The sequence below is a fragment of the Pelophylax lessonae genome, assembly GCF_965119305.1.
Source record: "Pelophylax lessonae genome assembly, chromosome: 5".
Lineage (NCBI taxonomy): Eukaryota > Metazoa > Chordata > Amphibia > Anura > Ranidae > Pelophylax > Pelophylax lessonae.
In genome coordinates this window covers 445,760,382-445,784,065 of record NC_138772.1, presented here as the reverse complement: position 1 = coordinate 445,784,065, position 23,684 = coordinate 445,760,382, and the positions used below count along the sequence as shown (strand labels likewise).

The 23,684-nt window shown below is 43.4% G+C and overlaps 1 protein-coding gene across 4 annotated transcripts in view; it reads left to right on the top strand.

Annotated features, from left to right (window-relative positions):
• Positions 1-23,684, top strand: part of NCOA2 (nuclear receptor coactivator 2) — a 244,430-nt gene that overhangs the window by 168,501 nt on the left and 52,245 nt on the right. The window lies entirely within an intron of this gene.

The following is a 23,684-nucleotide window of genomic DNA, read 5'->3' as shown; positions in this document are numbered from 1 at the left end:
GCCATGGGTGCAGGACCTCGGATCGCCACCACAAACAGAATACAAAAGAAATGGCCGCACACCAAGCGAAGGCTCCCGATGAAAGGCTTTATTAAACAAGGATGCAAGGTACAGCAAAATGGATGGTAGACATATTTCACACGACTTGCATCGTGCTTGTTCACTACCAGGGAACAAGCACGCTGTGAGTCGTGTGAAACATGTCTACCATCCATTTTTCTGTACCTTGCATCCTTGTTCAATAAAGCCTTTCATTGTGAGCCATCGCTTGGTGTGCGGCCATTTCTCTTGTACGATCTTTATATATATATATATATATATATATATATATATATATATATATATATATATATATATATATATATATATATATAATATAATATAATTTTCTGGCGTATAAGACTACTTTTGAACCTCAAAAAAATCCCCCAAAAATGGGAGGTGGTCTTATACGCCGAGTATAATATCTCCAAGGTAACCTAAGTATAAGTATTACCGGTAGATCATGTAATGGGGGGGTGGTCTTATACGCCCAGTCGTCTTCTATGCCGGAAAATATGGTGTGTGTGTGTATGTATATATATATATATATATATATATATATATATATATATATATATATATATAATTTTTCTTTTTTAAGTTGTGTTGGGAGGCTAAAGTCCTAGTTGTTGTTGTTGTGTCTGTCCCTTTTGCATGTTTTCCCTCACTTTGTCTGGGGTAACTGTTGCCGCTGTGAAATGAAGTGAGGGATCGCTCTCTTAGGGCTCATGTACACTACAGTTTCTAAACTTGAATTTAGGAGGTTTTTGCAAAGTTACTAAACTCACTCTGTAAAAAGCCTGTTTCCATGTACACATAGGCTTTTACAAGAGTTTAGAAGCTGCTGCGGTTAGGGGGAGGTTCATTCTCCCTCGCCTGAACGTGGAAGAATTGCGTTCAGGATAGGAACGCTTTGTGTTTTCCCACGGCCGACGGTCAGCCTAGTCTGTGTGTACATAAACCCTAACAGAGGCTCGAATAGCAGTGAAAACCTGACCGGGGGTCTAATACTTCACATTATGCAAAGTTAAACAAAGTTTTGGCTGGATTTGGACTTTTTTCAGGCAGCTATCTAATGTTGATTTTTGTTACATAAATAGCTCATTGCAGGGCTGTGTTCCTTTAAACAATATCATTTTCCTTTGCATAAATCTGTGGTGTTAATGGAATGTCAAGATAGAGTGAGGCTGTTAATTTCTTTCTGCCGCTGAACCTTATACAGAGATTTGCATTGAGGCAGCAGAATGCATAAATGAAAAGGAAAGCTGCCTGTTTTTTTTTTTTTTTTGTTTTGAGTTTTGCTATGACAGTTTGGCACCATGACATTTCATCTGGGTTATGTGAATTACTCATCTGGCTGGAACCAGTTTCCCTTTAAAGTCAGCACGTGATTGCATTCGCTCCACCCTGTGCGGGTTTGCCCTGCACCCAGCTCAGGCTCTCACCCACACAGTCATTGCTAGGCTAGGAATTTGCATACTACTTTTCGCCTGTACATTTCCTTGCTTGAGCAGAACATTGCGATGTTTGTCTCCCTATTCTAGTGTTCTATTTCACATATGAAAAAGTGAATAAACCTTCTACTTGTTTTCTTTGAACCGTGATTCTTTTGTTTGAGCTAGATAGACTTGTGTCTTTTTTCAGTCTGACTAATCATGACATTACTGTATTTTCTGGCGTATAAGACTACTTTTGAACCTCAAAAAAATCCCCCAAAAATGGGGGGTCGTCTTATACGCCGAGTATAATATCTCCAAGGTAACCCAAGTATAAATAAGTATTACCGGTAGATGTAATCTCTCAAGACGCTGGCTGTGTGAGAAACCTGTACCGGAATACTGTATGTACCGTAGCTTCAGCTACATACAGTGTACCGCGCTGAGCCAATCAGGGAGAGCGACGTATTCTATTATTGAATGCAAAGCCTGCTCGGATTGGCGGAGTAACATCAGCCCGTCTCTCTGACTCAGCCAATCCGAGCAGGCTTTGCATTCAATAATAGAATACATCGCTCACTGTGATTGGCTCAGCGCGGTATACTGTATGTAGCCGAAGCTACGGTACATACGGTATACCGGTACAGGATTCCCGCACAGCCAGCGTCTTGAGATTACATCTACTGGTAATACTTAGGGTACCTTGAAGATATTATGAGAGATTACATGTATTACAGTACTTGGGGTACCTTGGAGATCTATGAGAAATCTGATGTTTTTCAATGGTGTTGCCTTGCTTCGGAAGGGGGGTAGTCTTATACGGCAAGTATAGCCCAAAACCTATGTTTTAATTTGAAAATTAGGGGGGTCGTCTTATACGCCCAGTCGTCTTATACACCGGAAAATACGGTAATACACGTGAATATAATTCAGGCATGTATCAAATGAAGGTAGAATAGTTGGGTTGTCAGCCGGAGACTCCTGGCATTCGGTATCCCGCCGCTGGAAATTTGTCGTCACCTGTGGCAGGATCACAAAGTCTTCCTTTTTGTCCCTTAAGTTATTTCTGGACCCCACAAAAAAAATTTACCTAAATATATTCCTTAATACACAAAAAATATAAGCCCCCTTTGTGTGCACTTAATGTCTTTGCACCCCAGATATTACTTTGTAAAAGTAGGGGTGACCTCATCACTGTGCTGTTTATGGTCTGCGCAGAAAACAGAGCGGTGGGAGGGACCCAGCAGGCCCCACCCTATAGAGCTGCCTGCATAGAACTACAGGAAGGGGTGGAGACCAGACCAGTCACCCTGCACAGGCCGAGAGAGCAGCAATGACCGACCTTTATTACATAACGAACGTGAAGGCAAAGCTTGACACTGGATTACTGCACAGATCTTGAAGTAATACACAAAGCGCACCAGTATTCAAGGGAGGATACATATGTAATTAGACAGTATATGTTTATCCCACAGTTCAGCATTAGGGAATTGCCCGCTCTGCAGCTGAGACAAGGAGATATATTGCTCCGATCACTGGCAAGCAAGAGTCAGCAGCGCTTGGGCCAGTAACAGAGTGACTTCTCTCTGCCTGCCTATAGGGGGGTGATTCTATAGGGACAGCATTTTTAATCTACAGTCACACCAGCGATGAATTCCTTTGTGAATTTTTAGCTGCAGTTCCATCTGCAGCTCTCAGCGACTAGGTGTGGGTGCTGGCAGGCCGTTTTAATGAGCGTGTACCCCTGGGTACTGCACTGTGTTGGCCCCGTTCACTATGACGGGTCGCTCTCGGCCACAGCTATTTTCTGCTCTCTGCACAGCCAGCAGTTACATGCGGTGATCGCTGCTGAAAGCACACAAATCGCCAATCGCTGGTTGTGCAGAGAGCTGCGAAAAGCTGTGGCCGATTGTGACCTGTCACTATAGTGCATGGGGGTGGTGGCGGGCCACAGCAGGAATCTCTAATCCAGGGGTCCTCAAACTGTGGCCCTCCAGCTGTTGCGGATCTACACATCCCATGAGGCATTGTAAAACTCTGACATTCACAGACATGACAAGGCATGATGAGAACTGTAGTTCCTGAACAACTGGAGGGCCATAGTTTGAAGACCCCTGCTCTAATCCCTGCTCTAATCCCTGCCACTACGGTTCACAGCTGACTCTTATCGCCAGTGTGAATGGTGCCTAGGTGAACATGCTGCTGGCAGTTTGTCTTTAGTGGCAGAATCGCTCCTCTGAAATTACCCCAAGGAGTGATGATTTCCATACAGCAAATGTCTTTTCCAGTAAGTGTGGTTACACTTCAGCATCCTTTAGCCTAAAACTGGTTAGACACAGTGAATTTCCCCCTTCCATGCTAAACACCATGGCTAGAGAAATTCTTCTCTGCTGGCTATAGTATTTGGACAAGTACATCACCCGTGGCTGCCTGAGTACCCAAAACAGTGACTGAATTTCACTGAATGCTGTGACTGTTTGACTGATATTTGGCTTTTAATTTGGATTTTTTTCAAGCCAGGTTATCCTGACTTCACCCTCTGCTTGAATTGTGGCTGCTTGGTAAAGTTGTAGAACAGTGAAGTACCCTAATTTTCTGCTTTTTGGGATAGATTGTTTGCCGGTGGTGTTCACTTCAGAAGAATGTTTTCTAGTTTGTGTGGTAGGCCTTACTAATATGCCCCGATAAAGGATGGCTATTGGGTGCCTCTTGTTTACCCCACTTGTCTTCAGAGCATTGCCTCCTCAGGAAAGTCTTTCACATCAATTTTATTTGCCACTAGCCTAGAGCTTCCAGTTAACAGTAAACCTGTACACATACCAATATGGCTGCCATTGTTCAGAAGAAGGCTGAGGAGAGTGGAATTAGTTTAAAATACTGACTTCTGATCCTTCCCTTCTTCCACAGTCCTCAATCCATCTCCTGATAGTACAGAGCCTTGGGGGTACTCTGCACATGCTCAGTTTGGTGTGATTGTTTATTTTTTTCTTGGGAGGGTGCATGTGATCAGCACAGGGCCAGTCAGGACTGTCCAGACAAGAGGGTCAGGGGTCATGCAGCCTCATACGACTGTCAGAGTAGAATGAAAACCCCTCCTACAGGCTTTAAACAGACACTGATAGAAGTTACAAGACTGCTATATATACTGCTGATGAAAAAAGGTATTTAGCAGTTCATATTTATTAAAATAATTGCATTTCCATGTTCTGTGTACTGTGGGAGACCAGATATAGTGAATGCAGGGTCCTGGGTTTAGTGACACTTTAACTGGCCCTTATTCTTACCTGCCCTTGCACTTGCCAGACCCTGCTGTGGGAGTCGGCACTGCATAGTCCCCTGCCTGGGATAAAATCAGGTCATTCTTTTGGAGAGTCTGTATTTTATGTATTGAGCGGTGGAAGATGATGTAGCTTGAGTCCTTGCAGCGCTGGCTGTACACTTCCCAGGGGGCATTATTAGGCTAACATGAGCTGTAAACACAAGCCCTGTGCAAAAATCTAACGCAGTGTATGTGTGAAGCAAACACATTTACATTAATGCCTCGTACACATAATCGGATAATCTTACAAAAAAAATCGATTTGGAATTGATCGCACGATAATCTGATCGTTAGTACACAGTTTTCCACAGCTGATCACGACATTTCTTCCAACAAAATCCGAAGGGACAAACACGAAAAATGTTGTATGATAGCCTAGCGAACGACAATCGTTTAACCAGTACAGTGTGCGTCCACTAAAAATCAATCGACAAAGACCACGCATGATCAGAAACACGAAAATAACCCTGAAAAAGCCTGGCCGCCATTGTTTTTTGTTTTACTCTATCTGATGGGTAGCTACGCAACCAGGGAGCTTTTCCAGAATAGTACAAAAAAATCAAACGTTTAGTACGCATTGTTGAATTGGATATTCGTATCATGCAACAAAATGTGAGCGAGAAGTCATCCGATTATCTGATCGCATGTACGAGGCATCAGGCTGCATCTCTGTCACATTTATATCCATTAAAATAAAAACAAATATTCTTGAGGAAAGTACATTTCTTCCCTTAAAATGAGACCTCTCCTTTGGAAAAGATGATGTGTGGGCTGCAATATTCACTGATATTTACAGAAACGTCCTACTTTCAGGATGCTGACTGGTAGGGACAGCTGTCTGACAGCGATTCTGGCCACCTCCGCTGCTGATCCAAATCCCCACCAGTCAGATGTTTCACAGCATTGCCAAGCAAATCGAAAGGCTGCTGCCAGCTCGTCAGGTTTGCTTTAAGTGTATCTATGGACAGAATTGAAGACCGCATTCATTTCCACATTGAGGTTGTTCTTTCTAGCCCACCCCTATTATTCTTTAACAATCAATATGCTTACTTTGTGAAGATCCCAACACATTTACTACTTGAATTCTGTGACACATATTCACTATGTCCTGTGAGAAGGCACTGTGGTGTCACACATATCATAGTGCCTGCCTTCTGAACTACAGAGGTGCTGAGAGGAAAAGTTTCTGGAGGCGGAGTCAGTACATAATCACTGCTTGCAGGCAGCATGGTACCAAGGGATATGTAGTCCTTGGAAATTGAAAACCAAGCATGCAGGGAATGCAGGAAGTTGTGGAAAGAGGTGGTCAGCAGACAGGCAGCACTCGCAACAAGAGAGGAGATTTTTTCATGTAAGCTTATATTAGATTGTCAAGCTATTGCAGTGCTGATGATATAAAATGAAAGTGTATGCTGTGACTATAGACCAAGGATATGCAAACTGTGGCCCTCCAGCTGTTGCAAAACTACAAGTCCCATCATGCCTCTGCCTCTGGTTGTCATGCTTGTGGCTGTCAAAGTCTTGCTATGTCTCATGGGACTTGTAGTTTTGCAACAGCTGGATGGCAACAGTTTGCATATCCCTGCTCTAGACCATCTTTAGGCAACGGCCTTCAGAAAGCCAGCCTTTTCTAGTATGGGGGTGAAATGTATAAGCACATCCATTGAAAAGTGAGTTTGAGGCTGCACTGAGGAAAGCTGTGTTGCTGTAAGTAATGATGAGAGTTGAGCTGTTTAACCAGTTCCGAACCCCCCATCGCATATATACTGCGGCAGGGCGGCCCGGCTGCGCAAAATCAGGTACATGTACGTGATTTTGTGCAGGTGATATAGGGGGCGTGCGCACTGCTGGAGCTTAGACACAGCGAGAGCCAAACAGTGGGTCCGGCGGCTGCGGTGGCCACCGGAACCCGCCGACTGCTCGAAGGAATGACAGAATGGCGGTCTGCCTATGTAAACAAGGCAGACCGCTGTTCTGTCAGGGAGTAAAAGGGAGATCTTGTGTTTCAGTTAAGTTGAAACACATATCTCTTTTGCTGCAGTGCATCCACTCCCCCAACAGTTAGAAAGCACTCCCTAGGAGCACACTTAACCCCTTGATTGCCCCTGGTGTTAACCCCTTCCCTGCCAGTGTCATTTATACAGTAGCAGCGCATTTTTTTGGGCGCACTGATCACTATTTTCACTGGTCCCAAAAAGTGACAGTGTCAGATTTATCTGCCGCAATGTCGCAGTCCTGATAAAAATCGCTGAGTGCCGCCATTACTAGTGAAGACCATAAAGAAAATTAAAGGTCCATAAATGTATCCCATAGTTTGTAGACGCTATAACTTTTGCAATCAATATACACTTATTAGGATTCTTTTTTACCAAAGATATGTAGCAGAATACATATTGGCCTAAATTGATGATAAAATTAGATTTTTTTAAAAAATTTGATTGGGAATGTTTTATAGCAAAAAGGAATTTTTTTTTCTTCCCTCAAAATTGTGGTTCTTTTTTTGTTTATAGGTAAAAAAATAAACGCACATGTGATCAAATACCAAAGAAAGCTCTATTTGTGGGGGAAAAAATACATACATTTTATTTGGGTACAGCGTTGCACAATTGCCTAATTGTCAGTTAAATCAATGCAGTGCCGTATCGCAATGCCCAGTTAGGAAAGATGTAAAAACCTTCCGGAGCTGAAAGGGTTGAAGAAATTATATTCATGGGCTTTTGTTGCGTCCGATCTGCTTCTTATTCCTATACATGTCCAATGTTATTGTAAAAGTAAATCCGATTCAGCTCCTTGACTGACTAAAAGGCAGATCAAAGAATCTCAGTGAACGTTGTCTGAAGTAGTGTAAAGGGATGTGTTGGACATCTCAGGGCGATAAACACACACATAATAGTAAATATAAAAAATGATGCCATACCCTTCACCTGTTGGCCTTTATTACCTAGCGGAATTAGCAGTTTGGGTGTATGAAGCAAAAATAGAAAAAACGTATAATTTTTTTTACACATTTCTATTACTTTACCACTCTCTCTGTGCACAATAGAATATTGGTTTTATCATGTGATCTAGAGCCTCTGCAAGCCGTTCCTGCGTCCCTGTCTAACCTGGCTATGTGAATGAGTCCGTATAGCCAATGCATGTTTGTTTACTTACATGGGCTGCAAGCTAAGGCCAGCCATAGTGCGATTTTGTTTGCAGGAAAAAACATTGCTCAATTCAGTTAGTGTTGATGGGGGGGTGCCTCCTGCTGAGCTATCGTGTTCTCCCAGTGTGGCAAACCGTCCCAGCTGCGAGAACACACACAGATTATCGCTAACGTCTATAGCCTATGGCAGGGTTAAAAATTTCAAGTCCTGAGCTACTAGCCAGGCCTTAAGGGTTACTTGCCACTAGTTACCCCACCTATAGGAGACACCCCCCATCATGTGACCATGAATAAGACATGCTGTGCCTTGTAGTCCTATATGAGACCCCCCCCATCATGTGACCATAAATAAGACATGCAGTGCCTTGTATTCCTATATGAGACCCCCCCTTAGGCATGTGAATAGAAATATGGAATGCTGAGCCTTGTAGTCCTATAGGGGATGCCCCCCCCCAACCATGTGACCATAAATAAGACATGCCGAGCCTTGTAATCCTATATTAGACCCCCCCCCCAACCATGTGACCATAAATATGGATTGCAGCCTCACCTGTGCAGGAGAAGAGAGAGGAAGAGGAAAGGCGGCCGGATAATCAGAGTGGGGATCGCTGCACTGTAACATCTTTCATTTGAATTGCCGGGCGCTCAGCTTCACACGTAGTCCCGCCTCCTGGCTCGGCTCCTATGATAGGCGTACACGTACCGTCCTCTCTCGTCCTCGCCCGCAATCCTTTTCCACTCGCAAAATGCGAGCTGGCGAGTGGAAAATTTGAGGGCTGGCCTATGGAAAATTTGAGATGCTGGTTGTACCCAAGTTGTTTGATCGACCTGGGTACAATCAGCCTGCCCATGCATGGTTCGAATCTCAGTCGGTCCCTGCTGAACTGGCTGATATTTGAACCGTCTATGGCCTCAGAGTTAGTACAGAAAAATAAACCAGCAGCTCTTCATGCTGTACAAGGCTGAGCATGTGTGTGACTGAACCCCCCAGATGTAACCATGATTACCCATGATTGTTTCATGTTTAATTTTATTTTGTTTTCCTGCCCAATGGCACTAAATAGGAATACGACTCAGTACAGCAATCAGCCACAGCCTGCTGCAGACAGTGGGGTTGGACACTGCCCCTGTACCTCCTGGGCGCACTAAAACACTGGGGGGGGGGGGGGCTAGATGCCCCCATGTGAAGGGACCCAAGCCATACAGTTATGCTATACTTATATTAACAGAGGCATGACCGTCCTTAACAAACTCTCCAGCAAGCATAAAAAAAAACTATGAACCTACTGATGGTAAAATGTCTTCTCTCTTGTATTTGCTGGCTACTAAAATGTTTTTGATCTCTGATTTTTATCTACTCTCTGAAAACCAGGCAGATGAGAGAGAACTGTAATGCAGCTCAGTAGTGTTTGAACTAATAAGCCTGAAAATACTTTGTAAACATAAACTTTGGATATGACTAATTTCAGCAGTTTCCTGAAACTTGCAGAGAAAACGAGAACTAGTGCCGAGAGAGTGCAAAGTCCTGCATGGTTCTGTTCACTACTGCAGGGGTTAAAGTCCAACTATTGGTTTTAGAATTTTCTACCTATAAGATTGATTTATATCTAAAATAGCCACATTTAGGAACGCCCCTACCTTGCCCTTGGTCCGGTTCAGAAAGCTGAAGGATAACATTAGTGAGGTTATGTAGCCACACACCCTCCTGTATACAACAGCTGATCTGAACCAAGAAAAATAAAAAAATCTTGGCTCCCATGATGCAATGTGAGATTTAAGTGCTGTCAGCATGATATAGTGGAAGGGGTAGAACCGACCCCACTTTTTTTAGGGTATCTGGTAGCCATTTAAAAATGTTACTCTACCATTGTGAGAAAATACTGCAGGTAGTTGGGGGCATTTAGTAATTTTGTAACCTAATCACTTCTAAATTACCCGCTGGCTCTTCTTTTTATATATATCACACGTTTGTGGACATGGGGGGCTCCAGGTGTATCCCTGCGGGTCCTTCTTGGAGAGATTGTTTCCTCTCCATGCTGCCTTAAGTGTTCTATTTCAAGAAGTCCTCATCATTGAGTGATATAGGGCCTTCATGTAAAATCTATTGGAGCAAAGTGGCACTGCTGGCACCACTATTGAGACCAATGGATCAATACTTCACACTTGATTTTAAAATGCTGGCTATTAACAAACGCACATATAGCGGTAATGCTAAACGCTCCCCCAAATGTCCTATGTGCATTTATGTTGTATTTGACGTGCGCTAAAGGCAAGTTAAAACCACACCACAAACGCGTATGTGTGTGTGTGTGTATGTATATATGTATATATATATATATATATATATATATATATATATATATATATATATATATATTAGAGCTGCACGATTCTGGCCAAAATGAGAATCACGATTTTTTAGCTTGGAATAAAGATCACGATTCTCTCACGATTCTCTGTGTAACAAAAAAAAATTGGGATAACTTTACTGTTACGTTTTTTTTTTTTATTCATTAAAGTTTATTAATTGCGTTTGAAAGACTGCTGCGCAAATACAGTGTGACATAAAATATTACAACAATCGCCATTTTATTCTGTAGGGTCTCTGCTAAAAAAATATATAAAATGTTTGGGGGTTCTAAGTACTTTTCTAGCAAAAAAAAATGATTTTAACTTGCAAGCAACAAGTGTCAGAAAAAGGTCCAGTCTTTAAGAGGTTAAACTTCCTTTCTCCCTGGCAGAGGGAAGGAAAAGATACAATGTAATCATTTTGTTTATAGTTACTGGGAGACTTAAATGCTGATAGGCGTTTGCGGGAGGAAAGATACAATGTAATCATTTTGTTTATAGTTACTGAGAGTTTTCCACGATCGCGATTTTCATACGATTAATCGTGCAGCTCTAATATATATCTATCATTTTTTTTTTTTTTTGATTTCTCATAAACCGTAATGTTACTGTTGCTCCGCAACCACACTGCAGCTGTCCTGCAAATACGCCAGCGCATTTGCGGCATGTTACCATAGACTTGAGTGGAAGGAATTGAAATGCTTCAACTTCAAACTCAACATGCAGCTTCAATTTTGAAGCGACACAATGCTAACGCTTCATGTTTTTTTAATGTGAACAGCACCGTGTGCTGTCCATATTATCAATTGCATAGAAGTTTGAGGAGCGGTGAAAACACACCTCAAATTCTTACTTTCAATGTCAGTGTGAACAGGGCCTTATGCCCCGTACACACGGGCAGATTATCTGAAGACTTTTGTCTTCAGATTTACCTTTTCTATGTAGTGCAAGGGCCTGCCGGATTGCATACAAATTGAAAGTGTTTAGGTTAGGGATGCACCGAATATTCGGCGGCCGAATTTGAAAATAGAGAAAATGGCACTTTCGGCGTTCGGCCGAATAAGTCAAAAGGCCGAATAATTTTGAGCCGAACAATGTCAGCTTCCGCCCTGACCGCTCACCTTCCTCATTGCGGCTCCCTTCTCACACGCCGCCGGTGTTCTGTCCAGCCGCGAGTAGGGGGTGTGACGTCACGCGCGCGTCCCGCCCCCTGCTCCTGACTGCGGCTCCTTCACACTAGGTCCACGCCCCGCCCCCCTGTTTGCGGCTTTTGGCTCTGGCTGCAGTTCAGGTATGTGATGTGGAGCTGAGCACATTTGGGGGAGAATACGGTAGCTGGCAGCTGCACAAGCATTAGTGTGCAGACTGCCATATGTTGTTGCCACTTGTCATGCTCATTACATTAGAGTGCCCTATAAAGTGCCCCTTAAAAAAAAAAAAAAAGAAAAAAAATGTGCCCAACAGAGTGCTCCCTTGACATAAAATGTGGCCATCAGCGTGCCCCTTATTTTATGCTAAGGGACATGCTGATGAGCATATTTTATGTTAAGGGGCACTCTGATGGGCATATTTTATTTTAAGGGGCACGCTAATGGGCATATTTTATGTTAAGAGCAACGCTGATTTAAATGTTTTGTTTTGCCCATCAGAGTGCCCCCTAACATAAAATGTGCCCATCAGCGTGCCCCCTAACATAAAATGTGCCCATCAGCGTGCCCCCTAAAAATTGGCAAAATAAATGGAAAAAATGCGAAACACCGCGTTCGGTATTCGGCCTTCGGCCAAGCATTTCATTATTATTCGGCTTCGGCCAAGAATTTCATTTCGGTGCATCCCTAGTTTAGGTTTGACCTCATATTATATGGTTTTGGTAAATCTACAGACAAAAGTCTTCAGATAATCTGTACGTGTGTACGGGGCATTAGGCTGCTGAAACACAGAGGAAAAGAGAACCAGTCTAGCAGCACAGCATGGAGGAGCCTGCAGGAGCAGAGGACCAGATTAGTAAAACTCAGTCCCATCTCACGGTCCCTTAGGCATAAATAAGCAGTTTACCCTTGCAATGCAGGATCAGCCCCACTGGAAGGTAGTACTTTTTAGTTTACTGGAGTTCATCCTTTAGCTGCTGTGTTGAAAACCATTTTTTATAGGAGTGCTGGTTGATTCGTTAAACAAGCTGTTTATAATCAGGATTTCAGTGTTAAAAATGAAAGTGAAATGCGTCAATCTGGTCAGAGGACCTTTCCTTTCCAGCAAGACACAACAGCAAAGCCTGAGACACAACTTCACTTTTATCATGCTCTGTGTACTTTGCAGTAAATATGTTTTAGAACGTGATTTTCTTTCTTCAAGGTTATTCATAGCTACAGGTTATTCTTTACCTACCATAAAACTGCAGAACTGAGTGACTGGCAAAATACTGCCAGAAGGACGCGGCAATAGTAACCTTGATAAGTTTTCTGTTGTTCTACAGTAGCAAGCATTGACTTCTAAATAAGTGTTTTTACTCAACCAGAGTTGCCAAACTATTGGTTAACATGCTTAATTTACAGTTGATTAAAAAATGCAGATTGAAGCCTGCAGAGTACATATGGCTGATGTCCTCTAGTATTGAGCCATCTTACCCACAACTGGCAGTGAGGTTGTAACATCTCAGCCAGGAATGTGCTAAGGAGACAATTGTAGAACAGTTCAGCTCATGCAGCTTTTGGGGTGCTGGTATGAGAGGTAAATGTTTTCATGCCCAGTGCCCCAAAAACCACTCCAGATTTCTAATTGGTTTGTAGAGATGGCAGCCTTCCTTTACATTCCTTCTGCTGGGTAATATGAAGAAGGATCCCTTTACAGCTCATTTCATACCTGACAGGTTCTTATTGACTGGTCAGGATTTGCTGTGAGAACCCCCTCAGCAAGCCATGTGCTAAGTGGGCATCCTTGCTGTTGCACTCCTTAGCTGGGCTGTTTATATCCATAGACTGGGTCACACCCCCTCTCTCTCCTTACAGGATTTGACTGACCACAATAGTAGCCAATGGCTCCTGCTGCTTTCAATGTCTCCTGTGAGACCAGGAAGAGGGAGTAGCAGTGCTGCAGTCAGGACAGGTCTTAGTAGCCAATGGCTCCTGCTGCTTTCATTGTCTCCTGTGAGACCAGGAAGAGGGAGTAGCAGTGCTGCAGTCAGGACAGGTCTTAGTAGCCAATGGCTCCTGCTGCTTTCAATGTCTCCTGTGAGACCAGGAAGAGTTAGTAGCAGTGCTGCAGTCAGGACAGGTCTTAGTAGCCAATGGCTCCTGCTGCTTTCATTGTCTCCTGTGAGACCAGGAAGAGGGAGTAGCAGTGCTGCAGTCAGGACAGGTCTTCGTAGCCAATGGCTCCTGCTGCTTTCAATGTCTCCTGTGAGACCAGGAAGAGTTAGTAGCAGTGCTGCAGTCAGGACAGGTCTTAGTAGCCAATGGCTCCTGCTGCTTTCAATGTCTCCTGTGAGACCAGGGAGAGGGAGTAGCAGTGCTGCAGTCAGGACAGGTCTTAGTAGCCAATGGCTCCTGCTGCTTTCATTGTCTCCTGTGAGACCAGGAAGAGGGAGTAGCAGTGCTGCAGTCAGGACAGGTCTTGTAAGGATTTTTACCTTAACCACTTTAATACAGGGCACTTCCCTCCCTTCCCGCCCAGGCCAATTTTCCCCTTTTAGCGCTGTTGCATTTTGAATGACAATTGCGCGGTCATGCAACACTGTACCTACACCAAATTTATGTCATTTTCCCCCCACAAATAGAGCTTTCTTTCGGTGGTATTTGATCATCTGTGCGATTTTTACTTTTTGCTAAACAAATAAAAAAAGACCGAAAAGTTTAAAAAAAAAAAAAAAAAAAAATTTGTTTATGTTATACAATTTTGTAAATAAATAATTTTTTTCCTGCACTGATGAGCACTGATGAGACTGCACTGACAGGCACTGATGAGGAGACACTGATGGGGTGGCACTGATGGGGTGGCACTGATGGGGTGGCACTGATGGGGTGGCACTGATGGGGTGGCACTGATAGGCGGCACTGATATGCGGCACTGATAGGCACTGATATGTGGCACTGATAGGTAGCACTGATATGCAGCATTGGTGGGCACTGATAGGCGGCACTGCTGGGCACTGATAGGCGGCATTGATGGGCACTGATAGGTGGCACTGACGGGCACTGATAGGTGGCACTGACGGGCACTAATGGGCACTGATAGGCGGCACTGATGGGCACTGATCGGCACTGACGGGCGGCACTGATGGGCACTAATGGGCACTGATAGGCGGCACCGGTGGGCAATAATGGGCACTGGTGGGCGACACTTAAGGATGGCAATGATGGGCACTTGTGGGCAGCACTGATAGGGAGGGCACTGGTGGGCAGCACTGATGGGGTGGGCAATGGGGGGCTCCCTGAGCCCTGATTGCCATCCCTGGTGGCCATAGTGGGCATCCCTGGGGTCATAGTGGGCATCCCTGGGGTCATAGTGGGCATCCCTGGTGGATCTAGTGGCATCCCCCCCCCCCCGAGGGTCTGCACTGGTAATCAATGATCTGATTACCAGTGCCGACCCCCCCCCCTGTCAGGGGAGCCGCCGATCGGCGCTCCTTTACTCGTGCCTGTCAGGCACGAAAACTAAGGAAAGCCGATCAAAGGCTGTTCCTATTTACTATGTGACCAGCCGTGATTGGACACGGCTGATCACATGGTAAAGAGCCTCCGTCAGAGGCTCTTTACCGAGATCGGAGATGCAGGGAGTCAGACTGCAGAGCGGAGTTATCCTGCCGCCGTCATATGACGTCCGGTCAGGATAACTCAACCACATTCCCGCCGTCATTTGCCTATAGGGCGGGCGGGAAGTGGTTAAAGAGGATCTTCCGTCAGTTTTTAAAAAACATAAAAGTCAGCAGCTACAAATTTTGGTCCCTGGTGCCACCATGTTTACTGTTGGAAGCTAGTGGTTTGTTAATGGTCCTGCAGTCTCCTGTGACATGTGCCAGGAGATGAGGGAAGAGGGGTCCGAGCGGAAGTGGAAACGGGTACCTGGTAGATTTAGGTACCCACTCCTTAAAAAATAAAAATGCTGAAAGTGGGAGAGCGAGGGATCAGGGAACTTCCTTCAAAGGTGAAGTTGTGCTTTAATGCGCAGAACGCATTAACCACTTCTGGACAGGAAGATTCTCCCCCTTAATGACCAAGCCACATTTTGCGATTCGGCACTGCGTTAATTTAACACATAATTGCGCGGTTGTGCGGGGCTGTACCCAAATAAAATTGATGTCCTTTTTTTCCAAGAACTAGAGCTTTCTTTTGGTGGCATTTGATCACCTCTGCGATTTTTATTTTTTGCGCTATAAACAAAAAAAGAACCACAATTCTGGAGAAAAAAAAATTTATTTTTCTCTTTCTGCTATATAACATTCCCCCCAAAAAACTAATTTAAATCTAAAATTTTTTAACATTTTAGGCCAATTTGTTTTCTGCTACATATTTTTGGTTAAAAAAAAAAAAAATCGCTATAAACGTATTTTGATTGGTTTGCACAAAAGTTACATACATAGTTAGTCAGGTTGAAAAAAGACACAAGTCCATCTGGTTCAACCAACAAAAAAAAACACCAGTATTGAAAATCCAACCATACAATCCCATATACACAATCCTATACCCACAGTTCATCCAGAGGAAGGCGAAAAAACCCAGCAAAGCATGATCCAATTTGCTACAGCAGATTGCCGAGAGGCAATTGGATATTCCCTGGATCAACTTTACTTAAAAAAAAAAAATTTAGTACCCACTTACTGTATATTAAGTACACCCAGGAAAGAATCCAGACCTTTTTTTAAAGCAATCTAGTGAGCAAGTTATCGCGTCTACGAACTACGGAAAGATTATTCAAGGCTTACCTATAGGTACAAGTTATAAGAGGGGGTTTACAACCTCTAAGGAGATTTACCCTCTCTATTTATCTTGTTTACCATTATCAAAAGTGAAAGTAAAAAAATATTTTAGGGTGCAAAAAATGAATGTTCAGTAAAATACCTTGTCACCTTCAAATGGGGTATCTTTAGGAAACAGCACTGGGTCCTTCAGACAGCGTGTTCATATGAGAAGAACATGCAGGGGATGCCACATGTCATTCTACAGACTTATTACATGTAATGTGATCTTTAGGCTCAGCTTGAAGTTTTGTATCCGAGTACGTCAATAGCAAGTGCATATAAGCATAACTAAGGACCCTTTCACACGAGCGTTCAGTTTGTTTCACCAGTTCAGTCACGTTTTTTTCGAAGAAAAAATGAATCCGTTTACATTAAGCGGAGTTCCAGCACTTTTTTTTGTTTTTAAATCACCCCTGTTATAGTCGCCAATTATGTATTAGAAAACGGCATATGCCACATCTGACAAAGTTTTTGGTGTTATTAGAAGTATTGGTACTCACTGTACCCTCCTGTTCCAGCAAGTGTCCATCCTGAGCGTGGGCATCTGAAGCCCACTAGGAGTCTCTTCCGGGATAAGGTGCTGCTGGCTACCCAGCAGGCACCTCCCGATCTCGCGCATGTGCAGTGGCACTTTTTCACGGCCATAGCCTAGCGTCGCATAATTTCTGCTTTAGAAGTAACGCAATGCTAGTCGCGGAGGATGCCCATTGGCTCCTGGGATTGCTTACACTAGTATCCCAGGATCCATTGTGAAGAGGATATGACGTTCTGCGCCCCAGCCGGGTTTGGACGGAAGTGCATCTTTTTTAGAAGAAAAGGTAAAAAAAAGGGTACTTTATATTTAAAAAAAAAAAAAAAACCCTATCAAAAAAGGAATAGCGGAGTGATGAGCAGGACATTCATATTTAGATGCAAATTAGGGTGGAACTCCGCTTTATTTTTTTTTTACATCCACTACCAATGGCAAAACAGACGGTTCGCCCGTTGCGTTTTTTTTTTTAATGGATAAAAAAAAATAGGCCTTTGATCTGTTCCAAATAACAGATGTGAGCGGGAGCGGGTGTAAATGGATGATCATACGTTTACATCCATTTTTCCAGAGAGGTGCATTGATGTCCGTTTTTTATTTGTCGACGGATGGGTAAAAGATAAAAAACGAGACCTAAAGGCCCAACTTTTTTTTTTTTTTCCATTTTGGATAGAATGGAGAAGGATTAGAGTTAGGTTTTTAGTGGTGTCTGTGCCCTCGTTGGGACGATTCATCCTCTCTCTAGTTGTCCTGTTTAATGTTATAACTGAAAGTGAAAGAAAATCCAGATTTTGGGTTGTCAGCAGAACAAAATTAGTGCATAAATATTCCAATGGGGACACTAGTTCTGGTGACTCTGGTGACAACCAGGGACTCACCTCACTTTGGAGGAATTTTCTCTTACTTCCTGTGTGGCTATGGGACAGGAAGTAAAGGAAAATCTCAATTGGACACAAATGGCTAAAATTTAACATTGGCTATAACCCTCCCTTACTCCCTCCTTACTATCCTAAATAGTTTTGCCTTTAGTTCTACTATAGGTGGTGGTTGAAAGGAGAACTAGCTACTTGGTGGCTCCAAAAAACAATAAGGTGAAACCACCCTTCTCCTGCGTTTGGTATCCAAGCCCCTCGACCACACTCCACACGGGACTGACAACTGGCTTCTCAAATGGCTAAGGTCTTGCTGCCCTTATCGGACTGGGGTCGTCCACCGGTACTAAATGCAAAAAGAACAAAGAAAGGGCGCACCGACCTAGCGCATTATCCTCAATAAAAGGCTTTATTTAAGTGACATTAAAAATGGCTACTCACAGACGCAGATAGAAATAAAGCGTGTCAAGCTGGATTGCTCAAATGTCCGTGTTTAGTCCATATAATCGTCAAGTCATCTCATCGGTCATGGACGATTATATGGACTAAACACGGACATTTGAGCAATCCAGCTTGACACGCTTTATTTCTATCTGCGTCTGTGAGTAGCCCTTTTTAATGTCACTTAAATAAAGCCTTTTATTGAGGATAATGCGCTAGGTCGGTGCGCCCTTTCTTTGTTCTTTTTGCATTTAGCTACTTGGTGGCTCCCTGGGATCTGTCCAGCCCTGAAATACACACACTATATATTCAGGGCTGGACAAATGCCAGGTAGATAATGCTCCTTTAGTGCAGGTTCACATTTCTGCACTGCGATATGCGATCTGAAAGTTTGCACCGAATCGGATCACACTAGTGTGAACCACCATGCGATCCGATTCTGCTGCGGACCAAAAAAAGGGTCCTGTGGGTGTTAGGTGCAAGGTTCTAACTGCCGGTACTAAGTGCTGGCTCACATTTGTGCGATCACAGAGATTGCATGTAATTCGGAGCGCACTGCTCCTAAAATTACATGCAATCTCTGTGCGGTGCAAATTCAGTTTGTATGGCTGAATTTGCACCGCAATCGCACCTAACACACACAGGACCCTTTTTTTGGTCCGCAGCAGAATCGGATCGCATGGTAGTTTACACCAGTGCGATCCGATTCTCTGCGAACTTTCAGATCGCACTGTGATATGCGATCTGATCTGGGGGTGTCGTTAACTTTTAATTGACACCCCCAGCGTATTGCATATGGCAGTGTGAACTGCCAGGGGTGCGGGAGTGCCATGCGGGAACACGCTGTATATTTGCATCGGCACTTAAGCTAAACTCTGGGATTCCTAACAAAAGAAAGAGAAAACCCTTGCAGTGGGGAACCCCAGCAGTGCAGGGGTAAATGATCATTATTTCTAGGGATATCTGAATAGGTTGTATTACTTAGCCATACTCCCCGCTCTGGCCAGTTTATTCTGTGGACGGCTCCTCAGAATCACATTGTACAATGCAGGGCTATTAACTCTGTATGATATATGGAGGAGGGGCGTGCAACCATGGCTAAGAGCACCTTACAGGCAGCAGTAGTGGAGTTAGTTGCATGGATGGAAGAAGCCTTCTGGAGCCAGGCTCCCTTCTTCTGTACCCCCTAGTCTTTTACAAGTATATAACCCTTGCAGTAGAGGCTTCCACAGAGCGGGGTTTATTTGGAGTCTGGTGTACAGCTGATATTCATTTATGCAGAGCAATAGATCATACCTGACAAAGTGACAGATGTATTTTGAGTAAAATGTTAGAGAATTGGAATTCTGTGTGATCTGTGTATATGAAATAGCCGTCTTGTCTGATTAGGCGTAGATAATGCGGCGGTACCGTTCTCCTAGCAGTCGTTCTGTGTGCTTTCTCTCCTCTAGCTGTGAGCATTGCAGTTATTTTAAGCTGTTTTGTATGATTAAGCTGTAATGATGATTTCTCCTTATGTGACAAAAATAATGTTTGGGTGATATGGGGGCTGCAATGCCATCTGGACCACTTGGCTGTTTCTTTTACATTTCATGCAGTCATTCTGGGCTTTGTGCGTCTGTTTAATTGAGAGACGTTACTTGGACTGGGCGGTCCAGATTACAGCTGGTTGTGTTTTAAAAAGACTTCTTGCTGTTTAGCAGGTTCACTGTTTATCCAAGGGCAGAGCCAAGAAAAGCTTACACAGAGGCGGCAGATTGCCACTGTTAACGCTTCCTCTACCGTCACAGTAGTGTGCCGTGCCTCCAAGCCCGTGTCCGGATTAGATTTATGAATGGAAATGTGATGCTAGGTGTTTAAGTGAGTTGGGAGTTATTCATGCTGCCTCTTCATCATACGCCTCTTGATTTGCTGGCCATGTCCCCTCTTCTCTTATTATGGGATCTGGGGCACATTAATTGTAATCGTTGTCGCCTCCATGTGTCTTGTGGTTGAATACCTGTCCCTGGATGACCTAGATGCTGCACATCCCAATATTCTCTCCTCCTCATCAGATGCCGAGTTCTCATGAGAAGCTGTGTGTGTGACTTGCTGACGTCTGTGCCTCAGATAGGTGCCATCTCCCTGGCACATCTCTCTCTGCTTCCTCTGTACCATCCAAGGTTAACAATGTGCCACATTTATTGTATTCTGTGTGATGCCCATAAAGTGATAAAGCAAAGCCCTAGGTAAATAACCCACTTATTGTATTGCTTTAAAAATGATTTTTTAAAGTTTTTTTATTAAACCTTTTTGAATATATTTCTTTTATTGCTTGCATATCAACCAAAGTTTGAAATCATGCTGACGTGTATAGATCAGTATCTTATGAACGTAAGGTGAACGCTAAATCCACCATTATGGAAATAGGGAGCTAGAGGGGACATATAGGGGGAGATTTTCTAAAACTGGAACACACTGCAGCTGGGCATAGCAACCAATCAGCTTCTAACTTCAGCTTGTTCAATTAAAGTGGTTGTAAACCCACTTTAATGACTTTTACCTATAGGTAAGGCTATATTAAGGCTTGCCTATAGGTGCTGTAAATATCTCCTAAACTTGCACCGTTTAGAAGATATTTACATTGCATGCAGCCGATGACGTAATTGGCGCATGCACTCTGAAGAAATGGCCGCCCGTGCTGTTTCTTCAGAGCCCTGTGCCGTGACCGGCGGCTCCCGCCAGTAATACAGCCAGAGTCTGCAGACCTGGAAGGAAGATGGGTGAAGATGGTGCGGCCGGCAGCAGGGACAACGCGGGCTTCCTTGCAGGTAAGTGTCACATAATGTGCTAGTATGCATGGGGGGGGGGGAGTTAGTTTACTTCCCCTTTTTAAACTTTGACAAAACATGAAAGCTGATTGGTTTCTTTGCAAAGCTGCACCAGATTTTGCACTTTCCGGCTTTAGTTACTCTCCCCCATACTGTCTGCTTGGACAAAAAACATTTTAGAGGTCGGCAGTGACCATTAAAGCTAACACTTTATCTAAATATGCACAGCCAGGTTTCAAAGTGGAACTGAATTGAAAAAGTGAATATTTATTTTATTGTAGGGATAATTTTCAGGTGATAAGTGTGTTGAAGCAGTGTTCTAAAACATTTCCTTTTCTTTAGTCTGGAGTTCCTCCTGAAAAAATAGTGCACTGTGGCGTTGGGGTGATCATATTCATGTGTCGCATGCATTTTCCAATGAGTTATGCCAGACCAAGCTACATTTTAGGGCATGGTGGGCCACTTTTATTAAACAGAATGGAACAGATCACATAAATATCAGTTGCCCATGGAGGGGTTTCCACCATAAACAACAACAGTAAAGTAAAAATGCAGGGCCTGGCTCCCTTGTCAGGAGCCCTGCTGCTCTTACCAGTTCCTCAGACTGTATTGTCCAACTTTCCTGGCCTTTAGTCGCAGCGTTCTGCTGTGTGGCCCACAGCTGGCCTCTGGATTGGGGTTCTGCTGACACCCTGATAGGAGCTGACCTGATTCCTGATATGAGCACTGCTGTCTCTTGACCCCTGGGTGAGATGACCTTTCTCCAACATGGGAGCTGTCCCAAACCGGAAACCCTGAGCTATCCTCAGGCTTGAGTATATAAAAACCCTGAATACCTATGTACTCTGACAGGCTGTCAGCATCCAGTAAAATCCAGACACAGGATTCATGGTTCCGTCCCACCCAAGACACTTTGGATCCCAAGAGTTACTGAATTCAGAGAGAGCCAAAAACACAGCTTTCTCTGCTCAGAAACAATAGTCTAGAACCTGGAATTAGGCCTTAAGGCGAATCCTGTGCCATTTTCTCCTACATTTCAGTGGCGGGGCCTCGCACTGACTCAGCACTTACTGATATGATTGTACCTAGATATTCTCATCTTACCTACTGTAATCCCTGTGAGCAAGCCCTTAGGGGTAAAACCTGTCTGGGGAGTGTGGTATGTTGGATGAAAATAGAATGTATGCATTCACTTTGGCTTGGAATAAAACTGTATGAAGATAGATTTTAAAATGGAGTGTGACTCAACGTTTCTACGTCCTCATTCTAATGTATATGTGCGGTGTGAGATCCAAGGCACTGCTGGTGTCAGCAGATTTGGAATGAAATGTGGAGATTTCACTATTAACTCACCGCTATCTTTGCTGGAGATTTTGACATAAAAAAAGTAAAAAACACAAAGCGCTGCCTATACCAAGATGTCCTCCTCCATACAGACATAGAATCTGATTTACTAAAGATGTTGACTATGTTTGCACAATAAATGCTGCGAGTATTCACTTCAGTTGTCCAGTCAGTAATGGGGAAGGAGCCACCGCAGAGACCCCTGGATATACTGAATACTATTATTTACACTAGCGGTGTCCAACCTTTCTAAACGCATATAACGGTATGTAATCATTTTTCAGTAGTGTCATTTAGGTCTCATTTACACCCGGTCGTTTTGGGATTGCAGCAGAATCGCCCATGATCTCAAAATGCATTACAATCTCAAAACTTAGGTTCAGGTGTCACTATTTTCAGTGACACCTAAAATGCAGTGCCGTTTTGCCCGGTGATAAAGCTTGTGACAATCGTGGCAAAACGTCATCGCGTTTTAGCTGCCATTGAAAATAATGGGACCTGAACCTATGTTTTTGGGATTGTAATGCATTTTGAGATCGTAAGCAGAACTGCCACAATCCCAAAACACCCAGGTGAGAACGGGGCCTGAAACTGAGCATTTACCTGCATTCGGCTGATCGTAATTTAGCTGTGTTTAGACCAATTCGAATTCTGTGCTTCCAGGATCTGTTTGGAAGCTGTAAATGCATGTTACTGCAGCTTCACCTACTAAAGGCCTCCTGCACTCGGAGCTTCTAGCTGCACAGTGTGCATCCCAGCATTGTAGGTCACCCAGGAGGGCACAGTTCAGTCCCGTCCAGCCGTGGCTTGCAGTGGAGTTTGAAAGGCTGCAGGAAGTGGGTCTGGCACTGCACTGTACCTACCAGGGTCACTAAAGCTCCGGGATTCACACAGCATACAGTTGTGCTCATAAGTTTACATACCCTGGCAGAATTTATGATTTCTTGGCCATTTTTCAGAGAATATGAATAACACAAAAACTTTTCTTTCACGAATGGTTTAGGATTTAAAAAGAGTAAACACAGTTGATTGATAATAAATGGCTTCAGCCAAACGCCATGAGTGAAAGAAAAGTTTTTGTGTTATTTATATTGTCTGAAAAATGGCCAAGAAATCATAAATTCTGCCAGGGTATGTAAACTTATGAGCACAACTGTATATAAACATAAATGTGTGTGTGTGTATATATATATATATATATATATATATATATATATATATATATATGTAGGTGTGTGTGTGTGTGTGTGTGTGTGTGTGTGTGTGTGTGTATATATATATATATATATATATATATATATATATATATATATATATATATATATATATATATATATATATATATATATATATATATGTATGTATGTGTGTGTGTATATGTATGTATATATATATATATATATATATATATATATATTTTAATACACAAACACAAATGTGTGTA